Here is an 18,618-nt window from a genome sequence, read left to right as displayed (position 1 = left end):
GTCCGACAATGCAAATCAAACTGCTTCTCCCAAAATATCCCAGTGATTGATAATGAGGCAGTGATGCAGATTTCTGACACTTTTGATCCTACCATAAGTAAATGCTAAATTTAGCCCCAAGAATTTAAAAAGCTAATGCCACATTGCTTTAAAAGTGATCAGCGAAAGATATACATAGTTTAACAAAGTCCAATGTTATTCAATGAAGATTTCTTTTTTATCAATGCCAAAACAAAGCTGTAATAAGCAAGATTTCAGAAATAAGGTGGAAAAATTAACTTGAAACACGCCGAGGCATTGAAACTTGTCAAATATGCTATTCAAGTTAAATTTCACTTCTAAGTGAAAAGTTATATATTGTATCTTGATTTCACTACAGTATATCTACAAACATGTATGTGTCAACTGTTCTGCAAGGTGCATAAGGGACATATCCAGAAGCATTTGAACAAGGAAGATGACTGACATTTACAAAAAAACCTTTATTATATGTCTATATTTTGTTTCATTAATCATGCATGTTCATTAACCAATCATGGTAATTTATTATGCACTGTTTGGTGACATGTTACATTACAATGGTGTCATTGTCACTTTGATCATCTAAAGATCTCACAGGATGACATTTCCAACCACAGGACCTGGCTCCTCTGTACGTGCTGCATGAATATGTACTAGAGACTCAGAAGTGTTCAAAAAGAAAAGGAAAAAAAAAAATCAACAACAAACCTGCAGTGCAACAGTGTTTGCAAGATACAGAAATTAATTATGTAGCTCAAAGATAACAACCCACAAATTAGGTAGAAATATTCAGGTGAAGTGATTTGCACATGATTTTAATAGTGGATAAGCACCAAAAGGAGACAGTATTCATTTTGTCATGTAATATTTGATCATTAAGTGTTTTGCTAGGTTGTATCATGCTCGATCTACACAACAATCTGAAAAACACGCTCCTTACAAAACAACCTAAAAATGTTCTCAAAAGACTGGGTTTTTATCACTACCAGCTATTGCATTTTTATAGCAAGGAACTAAATATATGTTTACCAAAAGACAGCACCACTACCATAATGCAGCCATTCCTTTCTCCTCAATCTGAGGTTACTGCAAGAAGTGTTGTGAACCTGAGCAATACATAGAGTCTGTTTTTATGGAACCAAGGTTTACAACTTCTCCACTGCTCATTTCTGCCTTCTATTCTGCACCTTTCATAAACCTACTGATTAATATCAAACAGTGAACAACTCTGACAAGCAGGATTACTAATCCAACATAACTGTTTATAGTGTGAATGAAAAAAGTGCTCCATTTCCAGCCACTGCACTTAATAATAAATTCCTGTTGTACTTAAATGTTGAAGGGATTACATAACTGTCAAAGTTCCTTTAAATGTTAAGGGTAGTAATCATATTAAAGACATACTATACAGAAGTGAAAGCAAATGTCAGTTTAGCTATTATTACCATATTTGCATGGAGTTTGGAAATATAGGGCCAGATTCCTAAACATGTCACATTTGGGTTCGTTGTGGCTGAGCAGAGAGGAAAAGGAGCTGCAAACCAACCCCTCCAGTCGTGCTGCGATCCTGTGCCATATAAGGGTCAGAAAAAGGAGCTTCACGTGCCCTAGCACAGCCACGGGGCTGTTCTGGATTCCACTAGCTGAAACAGGACCACCAGGACAATTGTGCCAGAGAGACGGAGGGGAATGCCACACATTCCTCCTCCCTTGCTCCCTCTTCCGCTGCGCATACTTCACGCGAGGAAGCTGCTGGATTGGCTCAATACCATCCCAGGACAATTCTGAAGCACCCACTTAAGACATGCTTATGACAACTGTGACCCTCTTGGGTATCCCTAAGACAGCAAGAGCCAGGAATCTGGTGAAAACAAGATCAAATATGCAGATGCTCTCCGTGCAGTCTTTAGATACCGTTCCTCTGACCTCTGCTATTGGCTTAAACATATTAAACACCCCGGAGTCAATTAGTAACAAGTAACACTATGAATTGTCCAGAGAAAATTAGGAAAAATTAATTAAATTACTAAAAAGTGAAATTTAAAAAAACCCTCAAGAGCACAGCCATAAAACCCCCAGTAAACAGACCTCCAAACCCAACGAAGACCAAGATCTCAGATTGCACTCTATATTTACCTCCTTCCCTGCACTGGAATCATTTGCAGGATTAAAACCTGAGCCTGGCGCCTCCCCACACTACAGTTACTGGCAAAGAAACAATTCTTTGACTGTCTTCCAGTAGTCTTTTAAAGGACTGGGGTTATTCACGCAGAGCCACACCCCACATCCAGCAAGACAAGAGGAATGCTTGCCCGTGGAAGTTATGTGCACGCAATGAAACCTTTGTTCCCAAGTTAGAAATGGGACCCCATTATTAGCATTCCTGATATTCATAGCACTGCTGGCGTTCCACAGTGCCCAGCAGGGCTCAGCCAGCAGCCTCAAGGAAAAAAAGGTCTAACCTTGAGTTTTATATCATCATGAAATCAGTTCATTTTAGAAGAACTCACCTGCAGGGTCCTGCTGCAGTGTTTGCTTTGAGAGAGAGAGAGGATTCCAGCCATAGTCTTACCCAAAAGGTGAATGCCAGTGATGCCAGTTGGTGCTGATGTCTTGGAAGAGCATCAGTGCTGAAATCCTTCTCCAGTGCTCCCTGAGTGGTGTTCCTTGGAAGTGCCCCACTGACACACTGCCTCACCAGCAAGCTTTGCCTTATAATAAATAGAATAATGAAAAGGCTAAGAGGAGAAACATAATTAATTCACTGCACATCCAGGGATAGTTACAACATATTTGATACCTAAACATTAAGTATTGTCTGGTAACCTCTCAGTGGTGGGTGGAAAGCAGTCTCCCATGGCTCAAGAATCCCTGAGATGTTGAACATTTTTCCTCTACAAACTCAAAAATTCAAAACATTTGCCAATAATACATGTGTAAGAATAGAGATGTCTCTGGATAGGGTCTAGAGAAGGTCAAATTGCTTTGAAACATCGTCTCTTTTTTTAGGATAGATATCACTATGGCAGTGATAAATATTTTGTGAAAAATCTAAATAAAGCAGGCTGGATGTTGCATACTTAGAACGGGTGTCACTAAAGTTGGTTTGTTGTTTTTTTTTTATTCCCCCAAGTGAAATTTCTAGGAAGGATTTTGGCAACTTTGTTAGTGTGGAAATCACCATGGGAAGTGCTTTGGCCCCAAGGCATTTGACGACCTACGACGTGTTCCCTGTCACCACGTCTGGCCCCTCTTCATGTCAGCCACTTCCCTTACAGGAATTTTGAGGTGGCAGAGGAATTGGTCATGCTCCTATTTCTCAGCATTCTTTTCTGAGAAAAGCTATCAAAACAAACTGCTTTTTATTTTTTTTCTTTTTTCAGTTAGCGCCTCTTTTTTTAATCTCTGGTTTGGTGTTTGTCCACAAATGGAGAAGACCTTGTGGCTCAGCAGATGGTCACCTCAGATGTTTTCCTGAGGGTTGGAAAGGTTGAAAGAGGGAACCCCACACTCCTCCATTGGATCCTGAGATCCCCCTGGCCCGTTGACATCTACCATCTAATGCCTGATGACAGGGCAATGGAGGCTGCATGTTTCAGCTGCATTTCTAACACTATCAAAGCCCTTTTCCCTTGTAACTGAACTGCTCTAATTATGCACATTTCCCTTTGCTGTATTCCTCAAGGTCTTGTCTCACCAAATGATGTAACTCTTGATTACAGCTCTTGTATTCAGCTTGTACGACGAGGCTGAAATACTCCTGAACACCTTGATGACAAGTACATGGATTTGCCTGGCAAAACAATAACCATGCTAAAGCTCTTTTAACATCCCGGTTCCTGTGCTGAAAGCATCTGCCTATACTGTCAATTCATCCTGTGCCTCTTGGGTGCCTGACTTCAGCAGGAGCATGCGAGTCCTAGAAATGAATACATGCCGCTGGGGGTAGCACTTACAGTAGAAGAGGATTGTCTCATGAGTGATAAGGGTGACAGAAGTGCAAAGCAGAGCTGAGTGGATCTGGCACTCACATTGCGAACAACGCAGCATCCGTACGGGAAGACTTTCCCACAGAATGACATGCAATAATTTATTCTAAGCCCTTCCAACTTGTGTGTGGTGGGTTGTTTTTTGGTTTTTTTTTAATTTGGATTTTTTTTTTTTCTTCCCCTCCTCTGTGAAGTTGCTGTCTTCTGCAGCTCTTCTCTGAATAACTATTTAAGATGCCACTGCTAAAATGAAATGCATGGTTTGAGGGTAAACTAACCAGTCTGACCAAGTAAATAACTGCTAGTCAACACTATCTCCACATAACTACGTTCTGCAAAAGAGTATCACTGAGAAACAAAGAGTGGGTTTTTATACTAAAATACAATGGTCTAAGGTAATAGTTAAAAATAACCCATTTTTAACCAGTGGTTATAAGTACACAATTAAAATAAAAATATGCCTCACACAGTTTTAAGCAGGAAATGCTGTTTTTTTCAATGACAGCCCTGCACCAAGCATTTCAACTTCCAAAAGGTCAGAGTGTGAAGGACTTCCAGACCCCCCAATGCTGTGCAGCACAGAGGAGCAGAAAAACTCTCATCCTGAGCCAGACGGGTTTCCCAACACATCCACTGTAATGTCTCCAACACCAGCCACCACCAGATGTTTCAGCAGATGCCAGAGTGGATGACATTAAGGTGGCTGTGGGATGCTCCTTGTCTTCTGGAGGAGATCAAACATGTTCTGACCACATATGAACTGGAACCAGATAGGTACAGGCACTGTGCCATCACTACTGAGAACCATGAATTGCAATGGGACATCCTCCCATGTACTGCTGCCCTGACCAAAACTGCCGCTGGAATAGGCAGAATTCACTGATGCCAGGGTTTGAAGTCATAGTGCAAAAGTCTGAAGACTCCCTGAACACCTACAGACATCCTTTTGTCTTTCCCCCAACTTTTCTTATCTCCCCCTCCCATCTAAATCCTCCCCCTGTTGCCGCTTAGCTGCCTTGTTCAGCAATTTGGTAAAAATAGCTATAAACTACAAAAAAACCCACACATTGCCACACTTACCTGATACAGAAAGTCCATGGACTGCAACTTACATATTTTACAAAGATCTGTAGAAGTTCTATTATATTTAAATACAAGCAAAAAGCCTGTACCTTTCCCCTGGAAACATTGCTAAGGAAACTTTGCTCACGTGTTCATGAGATGTGATCCCCTTGCCTCTTGCTGCCTGTTCTCCAGCTGTTGGTGGTTAGTGCAGAAGAGACAGGGAGTCCAATCCTGCTCTTCAAAACATTTTTGTTTCACTCTCAGGCACCTTCTGCCTTCAGCAGCCTGGGCAAAGACTGGTTCTAAAACATGCTCCTTTAGACTAAAACTCCCCACCCCAAAAAAGCATTGAAAGGAGGTAAGCACTCAGAATTAGTTAGTTCAGTTAGTCTTGATTTTCCTAGGCAGCAACCTCAAAATATAAGCACAGCCTTCAAAACACGAGCTTGGAATGTCAACTAAAGGTCACAATTTTATTATTTTTAAACCAGCTAAGTAAGTGTCTTAAAATGCCCAAATGGAAAAAGAAAGAGTAATGATGTAGCAGTTTGAACTATTTAACAAGTCTTAAATATGAAAATCCTTTAGAAGAAGGAAATCCATGTGGTGAATGACCAGCTCTCATCTTGGTGGAGAGTAGTGGGAAAGGGGAGGAAGAACTTTTAAGAAAATACTACAATACCCGCCGTGATTGGTGGATTTGAAGGGTGAGATTAACAGAGATAACAGTCCATCAGAGATATCTGGTGTGGATTTAGCAGACAGAATCTCCAGGTGGTAATTCTCACAGCACACAACTACAGCACCATAAAAAAATCACACAAAAATTATAAATATATAAATAAATATATAAATAAATATATATATATGTGTGTGTATTATATATATATGTGTATTATATGTATATATCTATATATCTCTATATATATATCTATATATATATATCTATATCTATATATATATATCAAACTGATTTTTAAAAATTACCATAATTAACAAACACAACAAAACTGGTTTGAGGAAAAACCTGTGAGGTGCTGAGCAGGTCCCTCCCATCAGATATCTGTGATGCTCCCAGGGCATAGCTGCAGGAGCCCGTGAATCATTGCTCTGAGCATATGCAGATCTTTGTGAGACTGTCTTAACAGATTTCCGTAATAATACATGATTTAAAAACACACTTTCATTTAAAAGTTCAGTTTTTTAAGCACATCAAAGCTTTGTAAATGTAGATTTATTTCTTTTAATAGTGCATATTAATAATATTGGTATAATTATCAGTATTCATATTTGAAGACTCACGAATACAAATTTTTCAAAGATTACTTGAAATTCAAAATGGGAAGTAAAGAGATCCATAATTTAGCAGGTAGAAGTGGGAGTCAAGTTTTCTACAGTCTTATTTTCCCAGTGTTTAAATATTGCAGGGAATCAATGCAAAGCTCTGAAATGAACTTTGGAAAAACTGTTCATTCCCTTTACTACACTTATCCAATACATAAACTCAATAGGGTAAAATTCATCTACTTTACAAAGATTTGGTGCAGCTTAATAGAGTGCTTTGAGATCTTGTGATGAAAGAGTGAACCCAAGTACAAAGTAATATAATAAAGATAGCACCATTAATTAGAATTATTAAAATTCATACACTAAAATCTATAATCTAAGCAGTAGGGACCAAGTTATTCATGGTGTTTAAAATAAGGAAGAACATTAAGAATACTAATTTTGACAATTGAACCCAGCATACCAAAACTGTCCCTTTTGTCCTGTTTAGTCTTTGGGGAACAGATAAGTTCACACAGAAAAGAACAATAAGCTGCTGTGTCTGTACTCTTTGATTTGTTTTTGAAGATGGTCAGTACAGCAAGTGCTAAAGAAAACTCTTCTTTTCTGGAGAAAGCAGTGGTGCAATGGGGTAAAAGGTAATGTTTTGTTTAATTTAAAAGGTGGAGAACAGCACTCCAGCTGTCACAGGATGTGGCTGATGAGAAGATGAAGCTGAGGGTTGGATGGGGCTCTGAGCAACCTGCTCTAGTGGAAAATGTCCCTGCCTATGGCAGGGGAGATGCTCTTTAACCCAAATCATTCTGTGAATATACAGATGACAGTGAGGGCTGCAGCCCACTCACAAGCCAGCTCCTTGGGTCTCAGTTTTCAGACTTCAACCCTTCTTGCTAATGCCCTTAAGAGAAAAAACACTGGGAGCCTTCACATGCAGCTTGCCCAAGCCACACCTTGGCTGGAGAGATGAAGAATTGCTGTGGCTGTGCCCCTCTCTGTCCCATCCTGCCATGGCCATCCAGCCAAACCTTGCTCTGACAAACTAACTCACATGCAAAGCTCTTCTTGGGGGCAGCAGGACTGTCCAGCAATGTTGGTGTCCAGAATGAGCTACAACAATGGCCACATCAGAGCTGCTGCCAGCCTGGGGACTGTGACTAACTTGTGCATACATTTGCATAAGTTATATAAAAATGAATGTATAAAGTTATATTTATCTGTACTTGTATCTGCTTTGATATGAGTGGATGTTGCTTGTCCACCCACAGCAAAAACTTACAATATTGTAGGCTTATAAATACAGAGAGCAAGAGAGCAAATTACAACAGATTGCTCCGAGGTTACACTTCAGATGTTCTTCAGGGGTCTGGAGTTGTGGCAGCAGTGAGGGCTTGTAGCACATCAACAAATTGGCCAACAATGCAGCACCATTTCCAGTGCTCATGTTCCCATGAGAAATGGAATTGGTGTGATAAACACCTTTATCTCTTCACCTTCCTTCCTCACTGCACTGGTCCTTGCACCAATCCCATCAGTTACAGTTCTCTGCCTGCACTATCCCAGCCCAAACTGGACACAAATGTGGGAAATCAGGGGCCAAATCCCACTGGAAGCTGGTGGGAGTTTTCTTGTTGACTTCAAAGGGAGCTGGAGCAGGTCCTCAGTGCATAGCAAGGAAGATGTTCATGGAGATTTATAAACATGATTTTTTGTTCATTTTTTTCCTGCCTAACTTCATAATCTCAGTTTCCTGGATTGATGCCATGGATTGCTGTTCTGTAGCTGATTTACAATAAACAGAAGAAGAACTCGGCAAACATATATTTTACTGCCAGTAACAAACACTTCAAATTCCTTCTGTATTTTCAATGAAAAAAAAAATTACTAAAAAGATCTAGAGAAAATACAGTATCTAGCTTAATCCCTAATTGAAGAAGAGTAGATTGTTATGGAGACACAAATTATATTGTACATAATGAATTTCATCAGAATACAAATATAACAATATTGCTTTTTTGCCTTTCAACTAGGGAACATCCTATTTTAAACTTGGGAACCATTTAGCTTTCAGATTTCTCAAAGTATTTGCAAGGAGACTTGGAATTTCAAAGTAATTGCAAGGGTATGTGAAGCTCAAATCCAGCTTAATGACAAAGGGGGAGAGAAACCAAGAAATCTTAATTAGCCTAACCAGCGATAACTAGATTCAGTTTCTGGGTGAACAGTGTCAGATTAGTACGAGGAAACAAAATATTCATTTAGGAAGTATCAAGGTTCTGTGGGAAGGAGGAAAAAACAGGTCAGGAGAGCTCAAATTCAAGTTGCCATTACCCCACTGAAACATCAGTGTTCAAACTGAGATAACAAAATGACTGAACTTTCCTCATTGAGATCAGTTTGATTTGTCATTAAATTTCTGCTTCAAAAGATGCACAGTGGATAAATCTAATATATTTATCTTCAGGAAGAGAATTAGGAAGAAAAAGTCCCACTAAAAATATGATTCTTCCCTACCTATGTTGCGTATACATCTATATTTACAAACACAATTATCCAGGGAACACGATCTCATAGGTAACTGCCTCAGCATATAGAGATATATTTGTAGCTGTTGTTATTCCATGGCCATGCTCTGATCTCTGTAAACACAGGATTAATGAGTTTTCTTGAAACTTTCATTGTGTATCCAATTGAACAAGAACATCTTCTTTGGATAACACAATATAAATTACCTAATTAAGACACATGATCTGTGTAATAAACCCACATATATAAAACATGTGCAGAAAAGGGTTTTTCAGTCCAAATGTGTCAATGGGCTTTTTTTTTTTTTTTCAATTCAAGGGAAAAAAAGTATGCCACATGTAGACTAACAGTCTCCCAAATTTCCTTTTTCTTTTTTTCTTTCAATTACGAGAGCATTGTCGTTACACAAGTCTAAAACAGAGCTCCTCATGCTGGGATATTTATGATTTATTTTCAGATTTTAACCAAAAAACGCATTATATGTTCCACTTTTTGGAGTTTATACATATCTATGATGTTTTAAATTTGTACAGCAGTACTATACATCGTTCTGTACCACCATTACAATTATTGTTAAATAAAAAATTAGCATGATATAGACTAAGTATAGCACATAAAATGCCAACAGCTTGAAGTTCCAAAGGAAGAATGTGATCCTTGAGTACATAAAATGGAGGATAACAGCAGCACAGTGTTGCTGTCTCCCCAGTATACAGCACTGGGGAAACTATTAAAAAAAAGAAAATCCCCACCAAACTAAACCCAAAAATGCTCAGTTCTGCAAATAACACAATAAAATGCCTAGCAAACTTCTTGGAATTACCTCAGGGGAGGAAAAAAAGAAACAACCAAAGACAATTTTTAAGAGCTGTTGCAGATTTAAACTCCACCTGTTTCATTTATGAAAGAGAAGGATTTTGATAAAAGTTAAATTTGTTCAGGCATAAATAATAAGAATCAAATTCTGAAGGTCAGAAGGCTAAAGAAATTTAGGTGAGAAATATTTTCTATAGTGAAAAAATTTACAATAGAAAACCTTATTAATTTTTTTTTCCTGAAGAAGACTATATCTCAAGCTGAGTCCTTAGGAACTATTTAAACTGAAGCATAAATTGGAAATATCATGGTAACATTAGTGAAAAAAGCACTATGGCCTATAGATCAAGGGGTCAGACCAGTCCCTTCTGACCTTTAAATAAAAGAGCAGCATTTTATTTAGGGCTTCTGCTCTTTGTATTCTGTTAGTCCTGAGAATTCCCATCACAATCTCTGCATCATGGAAGGTCCCAAGCAAACAGACACATTTCATGAGCTGTCCCCAAGAGTTTACAGCCTTTAAGCTCAGTTTTGCAACTTGCAGTGAATGAAGTTCCACACAAACAGGATCATTTTCTCAAATTCAATGATAACACAATACTGACTTTCATTGTAATGGTATTTCTTTCATTTTGCCATCACAATATTTGGGACTTCAACTGCATTCCTTGCTAAGTGGCCTATTCTGTTTAGCTCATACAAGACTCCAAATTGCCATTTAAAATTCCCAAGTTTATTGGCTTTAACCTCCTGGTGCCAGCTATTTGAGATGACAAGCCAGAAGGCAGGAAGGGCACTGTGATGGAACACGACATGTACACATTCCTGGAGAATACACTGGAGACTCCTCTCTTTCATCTGACCTCTCCAACACAGAAATGCTCATTACATTGGCCAGACAGATTATCTTCACATTTGAAGGCCTCAAAACTTTCCAAGTTACCCAGGGAAAGATTTACTAATGCTGATTTTGGCATATCTGAGCTAATGGGGCATCCCAATTTCAGTTATAGAATCATTGAATGGTTTGGGTTGGAAGGGACCATTAAGGGTCCTCTTGTTCCAACTCTCCTGCCATGGGCAGGGACACCTTCACTATCCCAGGCTGCTCCAAGCTCCATCCAGCCTGGCCTTGGACACTTCCAGGGATGGGGAAGTCACAGTTTCTATGGGCACCCTGTGCCAGGCCCCCACCACCCTTACAGGGAAGAATTTCTTCCTGATCTCTAATCTAAACCTGTTCTCTGGCACTGGGAGCCATTCCCTGGCTCCTGTCCCTCCATCCCTTGTCCCCAGTCCCTCTCCAGCTCTCCTGGAGCCCCTTCAGGCCCTGCCAGGGGCTCTGAGCTCTGCCTGGATCCCCTTCTCCAGGGGAACATTCCCAGCTCTCCCAGCCTGGCTCCAACCCTGGGACCAGCTCCGTGGCTCCTCTGGGCTCTCTCCAGCAGCTCCAGGTCCTCTCACATGGGGGACCCCATGGCTGGTTTCAGTCCCCATTTGTTGGAACAGCCACACTTCCAAGGTCTCTGCTGTCCCTTGGAGGTCTCATGGCGATGAATTTCTGGCTACTGGGCAGAAATTGCACACAGCAATGTGTTTCAGCAGCACAGTTCACGTCCCCAGGATTGTTGTATTTCTGCTCACCACAATAGTTACTAAAACTTGTGCTCCAGACTGGTGGGATTCAGCTTCAATTTTTAGCACACTATTTTCACTGCATCCTACACCCAGCCACAGCTTATCTATCATTTGATTCTGACAGATACATATTTTATATTTTGACAAGCTGCCCACTTGACTGCTTTCCTGTGACATCATCTTATCTCTGAATGTACCAACCTGTTAATAACTTCATTTTCTGGTTGAATTTTTCCAAATTAAATTAAGCAGGCGAAACATGTTAAGCTCACCAAGTCCTCTTAACACTTCTGCTGAAGGGCATCCTCTGATAGCTTGATTTTGAAAAGGGCAGCATACAACCTGTTCAGACAGGGATCTGGTCCAAAATATCAGGTTTCTTGAAGGTAGAAGATTTCCCCCTCAGCTAAGAAATACAAAAAGGACAAAACACACAACTTAAAAACAAAAATTAAACTTTTACCATCTGATAACTGATATTCTAAAAATTGTATCCTTATTTAATGGTACTTGAAGAAAATGCTTATGAGATAAAAAGGAGCAATAAAATCTAACAAACTATTTTTCAAGTTTTCTGTTGTAGATAGAAAGATGGAAGTTAAATATAGTTCAAAAGTAGCATGAAATAATTTTCTTTCTATCTTGTAACAATAAAAATCAGCAGCAACTTTTCCTCCATGTTGACTAAAAAAATTTTAGGGAGAAAAAAATCTTCTTCTTGAATATATTATATGGTAGTAATTAAATATAGGCACTTCCATACTTATCTTATTCTGTAATTAGCTTTTCTGTGGAAGCAATACAGCACTGGACATGAAATCACAGGACAGTGACAAAATTTAATTGGATAACACGGACACAAAATCAGAAAACCAGGCTCTTTTCCCAGTTGCAGGGCTCAGAACATTCCTTCTCATTCTGTGCCTCAGTCTGCTGCCATTTAAATTGAAAATGCTGCACCAAGAGAAGGAAAATCAATATGAAAACATAGCACAAGTTATTTATTTTTTTTCTCCAGTTATGTTACAATGTGAAACAGAGCACTCTTGGTTCCTGGAGGTTTTCAGCGCACTTGGGCTGTTTCAGAAATAAAGTTTGGCATTCACAGAGCCACAATCTCAATTCCTGACCCACTTGGCTGCTGGCAGTAAGGGAGGAGTCCAAAGGAGCAGAGCCACGCTGTGCCCAGAGGTGAATCAGCATCTCTGGCCATCCTCCCATCCTGGGGACAGTCCCAGGGATGGACCTCTGCACTCCAGACTCATCCTGCCTGGAGAAAGGGCTTTGGCACGTGTCCACACACAGCAACAAGCAGCATGACAAGGAGAAAGCCCAAAAGCCCAACAGCACCAGAAAGGAGCCCAAAGTCTCCAACCCTTCCATTTTCACTGTGTGCCTACAACCTGCTCTGCACTGAGATGAGGGATGATGAACTGAGAGAAAGGCTGGTGATATTCCCCTGGACTGACACATTTGTAAGCCTGCTCGGAGACCTGAACTGCACAAAATGCCCCCAAGTAAATTACCACCACAGTGGGACTTGGTTGGCATTTATGGATTGCATTGCTCAATATACCTGAAAATTTCCATTTAGTGCCAAAATCCTCTCTCCAGACAGTCCAAGGAGAGTATAACTTTTATCTCTAACAGGGTGTCAGACTCCAACAAGGGAGAACACAGTGGATCTCATTGGGCTTTAGACCAGCAACCTTCAAAGATGCTGAGTGTGAGTAATGCCACCCACCACTGGAGAAAGTGGCAAGAGTGTGCCAGAGCCTGCCAGAGCTCCTCAAGCTCAGGCCTTCTCTACCCCACTTCTCTCCACTAGAAACTTCTAAACCAACCTTATGTTTCTTGGAAAACACATTAAGACTCAAAAACCTAAGTTATAATAAATATTTTTTCCTTACCAACGCTAAAACAATTTTTTATGGTGTTCAGAGTGGCCTGATTCCATCCATCATCTCCTGTAAAAATCCAAATTTAAATCATTGAGGGTTTTGCCTAGAAAGGAAGTGCAGTCCTGCAGCAGAAGAAACATGAGATCAGAGACCAGCTACAGAAAAGGCTTTTAAGCAGAGATCTACTACAGGATAGCCACGTGCAGCATCTGATATACATGTTTATTGTATTGGGGAGTGGAAAAACCAATCCGTAACTCCAACTTGTTTAAAATAGATTTAATTAGAACTAATACAAATGCATCTTTCCTACATGGTTGATCTAATCAACAGTGGCAGGTTTAATTACAAGCCTATTTAAGGTGAACATATTGCATTACCGTGGAAAAGATGCATTATTTTACATTGTAGGTGTACCTCCTACTTCTCTATCTGTCACACAGGCAGTGCCTTTAATAGCTGTTAATGTAATGTCTGTTTTTCCAAGCTCCCTTTTTTTTTTAAGTTTTTAAACAGAATCCAATGGAATCCAACCCAAATCTAATAATTGCAACCTATTCTATTTTTTTTTCCTTGCTCTTTAGTTTTCACCACAAAGAAAATGACAGGTCTAATATGAGGCTCCTGAAATGTAGTTACATCTAAGCTTCAGCGTTCCAGAGCACATAAAATAAATATATGATCAATGAAATGGAACATGACAAAATGTTTCATATTGATGTTATTTTTCTTTTCAAAACGTCTTTTATGGTTAATGCCCTCAGTCACTTTTTCCATACATTTTCTTTTTTTGTAATATATAGCTTTCCTAGTTCTGATTTCAAGTTCAGGGTGCCTGGGGAGAATTGGAAGATTTCTTCAAACCAAGACTGTTCCTTCAGCCTTTCACATGAGAAAATTGTTAGGCGCATTAAAGTATTCCTGACTATGTTGCATTCCTTTGTTCAGAGTGAGTTTTGGGAACACATCCTTTTCTCATTATATTTCCATAAAATATATTTGATCTATTCTATTCTTAGAATACCTCTGATGTGGTCTGTGAATGGAGCACAGTATAAAAATATTTCTCTTTTTTTTTTTTTTTAATACGAGACAAAATGTTTCCATTTCTTAGACACATAAAAAGTCACTGTATAGCACTCCACGAAAGTAAAACTTTACAGAGAGTGTTGGTGCAACTCGGCACAGATCTCAACAGCATCCAGTTGTAACTTGGAGCCTCATCAAGTCCACAGTGACAGAGGGAGAAAGAGGGAGAGGAACAGGAAAAAAAAAGGAAGAGAAATAGAGGAGAGATGAGACCTGGATAGTACTACTGGGAAGCGAGTTTAAATTTAGAAGCACAGAAAGATGTTAACCATGTGCCTGCTAGAAAAAAGTAAATCTACCCTAATAGTGGTTGACAATAAAACCACCTTTGGAAAAAGTCTTAAACTTTCAGAGCACAACCCAGGATATTCCCAAATGTAGGCAGATATTTGAAATGATCCCACAGACAGAGCATTGCAGGAATTTAGGAGGTTTTTCCCCCCTTCACTTCCCTATCTGCTGATTGTTTTTTCCTTCAGGACCTTGAGAAACACGAAGTAGCTTTTCTGCAGCTCGGGCTTGGCTTGGCTGTTTATTGCTACACCCATAAAATTATGGTTTTGATCAATCCCTTCCAGGACCCTTTTATTCTCTGAAGTTTTCCACCCATCCAAGGAGCTCTGCTCCGATCTGACACATCGGGAACACGAGGACAGGAGCAGGTCTGGGTTCACCCTGCTCTGGTGGGGAGTGAAATGCCCTGCAGGAATCTCCCTGCAGGAATGTCATCTGATGGGAGCTGGGAGCCTGCAGCAGCCCAGCTGCGTTGGGTACTGACCACAAATGACTTAATCCCCAGCATAAACAAGGCCTAACCTTCAAACTCATCTGCTGATTCCCTCGCAGCTTCCTACTCACAGTTCACAGGAGATGACTTCTCCTGGTTCCCACGACTGGAGAGTCAGGATCAAAGGCTTGAAGAAAAAAAGAATATAAGGCTTTTTCTGGGTTTATTTTTTTCTTTTTTTTTTTCTTTCTTTAAACTCAGGTTGCAAAAAATCTTTGCTTCAGTCTGCTGAGGTGTTTAAAAAGAAATAACCATATAAAATTTTAAGCAGTAACAGGCTCGTGTAGGTACAGGCAGCAGCGACTGCATGGGGTGCAGTTTGTGCCTCTCATTATCCTCAAAAATTCATATATTTATTTTTGGTTGTTCAAGAGACAAACTGGCATTCTCTCTATTTGAGTAGCCATGGGAAGCAAGTAAAGTAGGGAGGTTTGGTATGTTGTTTAATTTTTAAAATTCTCATCAGAACTGAAGAATATTAGAGAAAAATGATGTGAACAAAAATGTAAATCAGTGAACTTTTTTTTTTATTATTGCTGTATTTCACTTTAGAGGAGTGAAATATAGTTTATGGTCTCAAAATCAGACTGGTGGTGTCTGCCTGAGAACCTTCTGTGCATCAGCAGCACAAAACATCTTCCTGGTCCTGCACAAATGGCTGAGCCTGGAAATGTGGGAATTATTCACGTAGGTGTGTTGGCAGGGTTGTGTCATCTACCCCATAATGCACCTGGTTGCTATCACTTTTACTTTAAAGAGCACTAAAACTCAGCTAATAAAATTTAAAAAGAAAATCATATAAAGTGACATATAAGTAGGTTTCACATGAGAATAAAAGAGCTGTAGCGTGTTCTCCGACACGTGAAGTGTACATTTGCTTTTATCAGGCTTTTCCCAATTAAAATAATGGAAAACATTCACTACCTAAAAAAAAATATTTTAAAAACCCCTCAAACCAAAGTCACCCATGTTAATAAGTAATGCATGTGCAGCAGGATCATTCTGGCACAGGAAGATTTTTTGCTCCCCTCTATGAAATTTTCTTGGGTAACATTTGACATCACAGATCTCCTCACATAAAGGGACTTATTTGAAGGCAAGTTTTTTTCAGCCAGGAACTCTCCATTTCCAGCAGTAACATTAGTTGCCATGTGGCACTTTGCTGCCCTCAGCACCCTTGGCTCTGCTACTGCCATCCCAAAGGCCTCAGCAATGCCCATCCCAGGGGTCCCAGCACAGCAGGCAGATCCACGTTCCACGAAGGTGGGCTGTGTCAGACTGGTGGGGGACACTGTTTCTTATCCCTGAGAATGGTTCTGTGAGCACTGCTGATGCTGGCAGGAGCCAGGAGTACCCCAGCACAAACCTTTTGGCTGAACTACTCCTGGAGGGTGATGCAATGCAACCTGAATAATTTTAATTAATTAATTAATTAAAGGCATGATAAGTGATCACATAAAGCTGTTTGTGTGAACTGCCCTTGTCACTATGAAGATGAATTTTCAACACAGAGAATCAAGAATATCTTGAGTTGGAAGAACCCCATCAAAGTCCGCTTTGTCCGCTAAAGAGGCTTGTGAGCTCCTGTCCTCCCTACCAGGAGCAGGAGAATCTCTGTGTGATGGACACCATCTCCCTGCTGTCCCTCAGCTTCACAGCCATGCCCCCAGCCACCTTTGCTCACCACCAGCCCTTCCCAAAGCTCTGCATTCCCCTGGTGCCCCTGCACAATGTCTGCCCACACACATTGAGTACCAGAGGATGCAAAGCCAGCACCTTAAGTGAGAACATCCCAATGCATTCTTAGCGGTGAGGCTTTCTCCACTTCAAAGAAAAAGCAACTCTCAACCAGAGTCCAACCAGAATTAAACTAAAAGAAATAATCATATGCTTCTAAAGTCCCTCTAAAGCACAGGGACTTTGAAGTGGCTGGGATCAGGACAGCTCTAGCATCTTAGTGCTGCACATCTACTGATGTGCAAGGTACAGGCCAGCGACAGAGCCAGCACTTGCTTATTGACATTTCTTCCTATCAGCACAGCCATCTACAGGATCAATCCCTTAATTTGCAACACCTTTTAAGCATGTCAGAGATCAGAAATGAGCCATATCTTGGTTGTTAATAAGTTTCTATATAAATCACTGCCTGATTAAAAACAAAACATAGTATCCTCCAGTAATGATCAAATCCTACAGTATAGCAATGTTAATGACCCTTTACTGTGGAACACTGGAATATTTTTATAATAAAGGTTATGACTTGCATTGTATTTATTGTAAGCAGGGGTTTTATATTCTAAAAAAATCAATATTTTAATATGTAACACCTAAATATATGACCTTGCTATGGCTACATTTCAAAGGCAATGTGTGTGTTCCATTTAACTTTTTTCTTACCAAAAAAAAAAAAGAAAAAAAAGGTGCTCTCTCTCCAGAAAGTTGTAAATATCCTAGAAAGCCTGTTAATCATGAAATCCTGCAAACTGAAATTTGTTTGGGGTGAGGGGAATCTGATTTGCAGCAAAGTGCCTTTGTTCCAGACGCACCCGTGCCAGCAGGGCAGCGTGTCATGCCTGGTTACATGTGTCTTGTTGGGTTAAAATGATGTTCCTGACATAGCCAGGCTCGCTGCCCCATCTCCATTATGTGTCAGGCTGCCCATTTGAGGAGCATTAGATTTTAATTTCCTCACTCTTGGCGTTGCGTGGGTTTGCCAACCAGTGAGCACGACTGATGCCCTCTTCTGTCACTGGTCCCAGTAGAGACGGCCCAGCAAGGCTCCTGCACCCACCAGGAGTCCAAACACACTTAAATCATCCATGGCAATGGTCCAAGCAGGGAGGAGAGGTTGTACAATAAACAGCTGTGTCAGCTGAACATGACAGTGTGGCTTGGTTGCTCCTTTCCCAGAGCCCTCCCTGAAAGCTCTGCTCCTCAAACAAGGAATAGTCAATGCTTGTGATTAACAACACCAGTATGGGATTGGTGGGGAGATGGTGTGCAAAACTTCATGGTTAACTAGAAAGTGTAGATTAATTGAGCAAATATGGGCTTTGGTCCCACTGAAAGCAACCTAGGTATCATTGTTCTAGTATTATTGTTCTGCAACACAGTTCTCACGCAGCTCTCAGAAACCCAGACTCTCGTCAGTCTCCACTACTAAAATTTGCTTCTGTTAAATTCATCCAAATATTCTGCCTCTTTTCCTCTGAAATCCTGTTGTAATCAGCCCAGTACACAGGGCTGACTTTGGGATAGCCAAGCATCATTAGTAAACAGATGCTTCCTTACAAGGACATTTTGGATTTCTTTTCCTGCTTACGTACTAGTGTTGAAATGTCTCAACTCTCACCAAAAGGCTGAAGGCTTAAATGTGTATTTGGCAAAATAGTAACTTCTTCCTCTTTATTCTGGATACAAAATTGATAAAAACCACAGCATCAAGTTTTTATGGGGCTACCCAGATAATTTGACAAAGTGTCAAACAAACATTTATGCATTA

The sequence above is a fragment of the Agelaius phoeniceus genome, chromosome 7, assembly GCF_051311805.1.
Source record: "Agelaius phoeniceus isolate bAgePho1 chromosome 7, bAgePho1.hap1, whole genome shotgun sequence".
NCBI classification, from domain to species: domain Eukaryota; kingdom Metazoa; phylum Chordata; class Aves; order Passeriformes; family Icteridae; genus Agelaius; species Agelaius phoeniceus.
Note: the sequence above shows the minus strand (reverse complement) of the source record.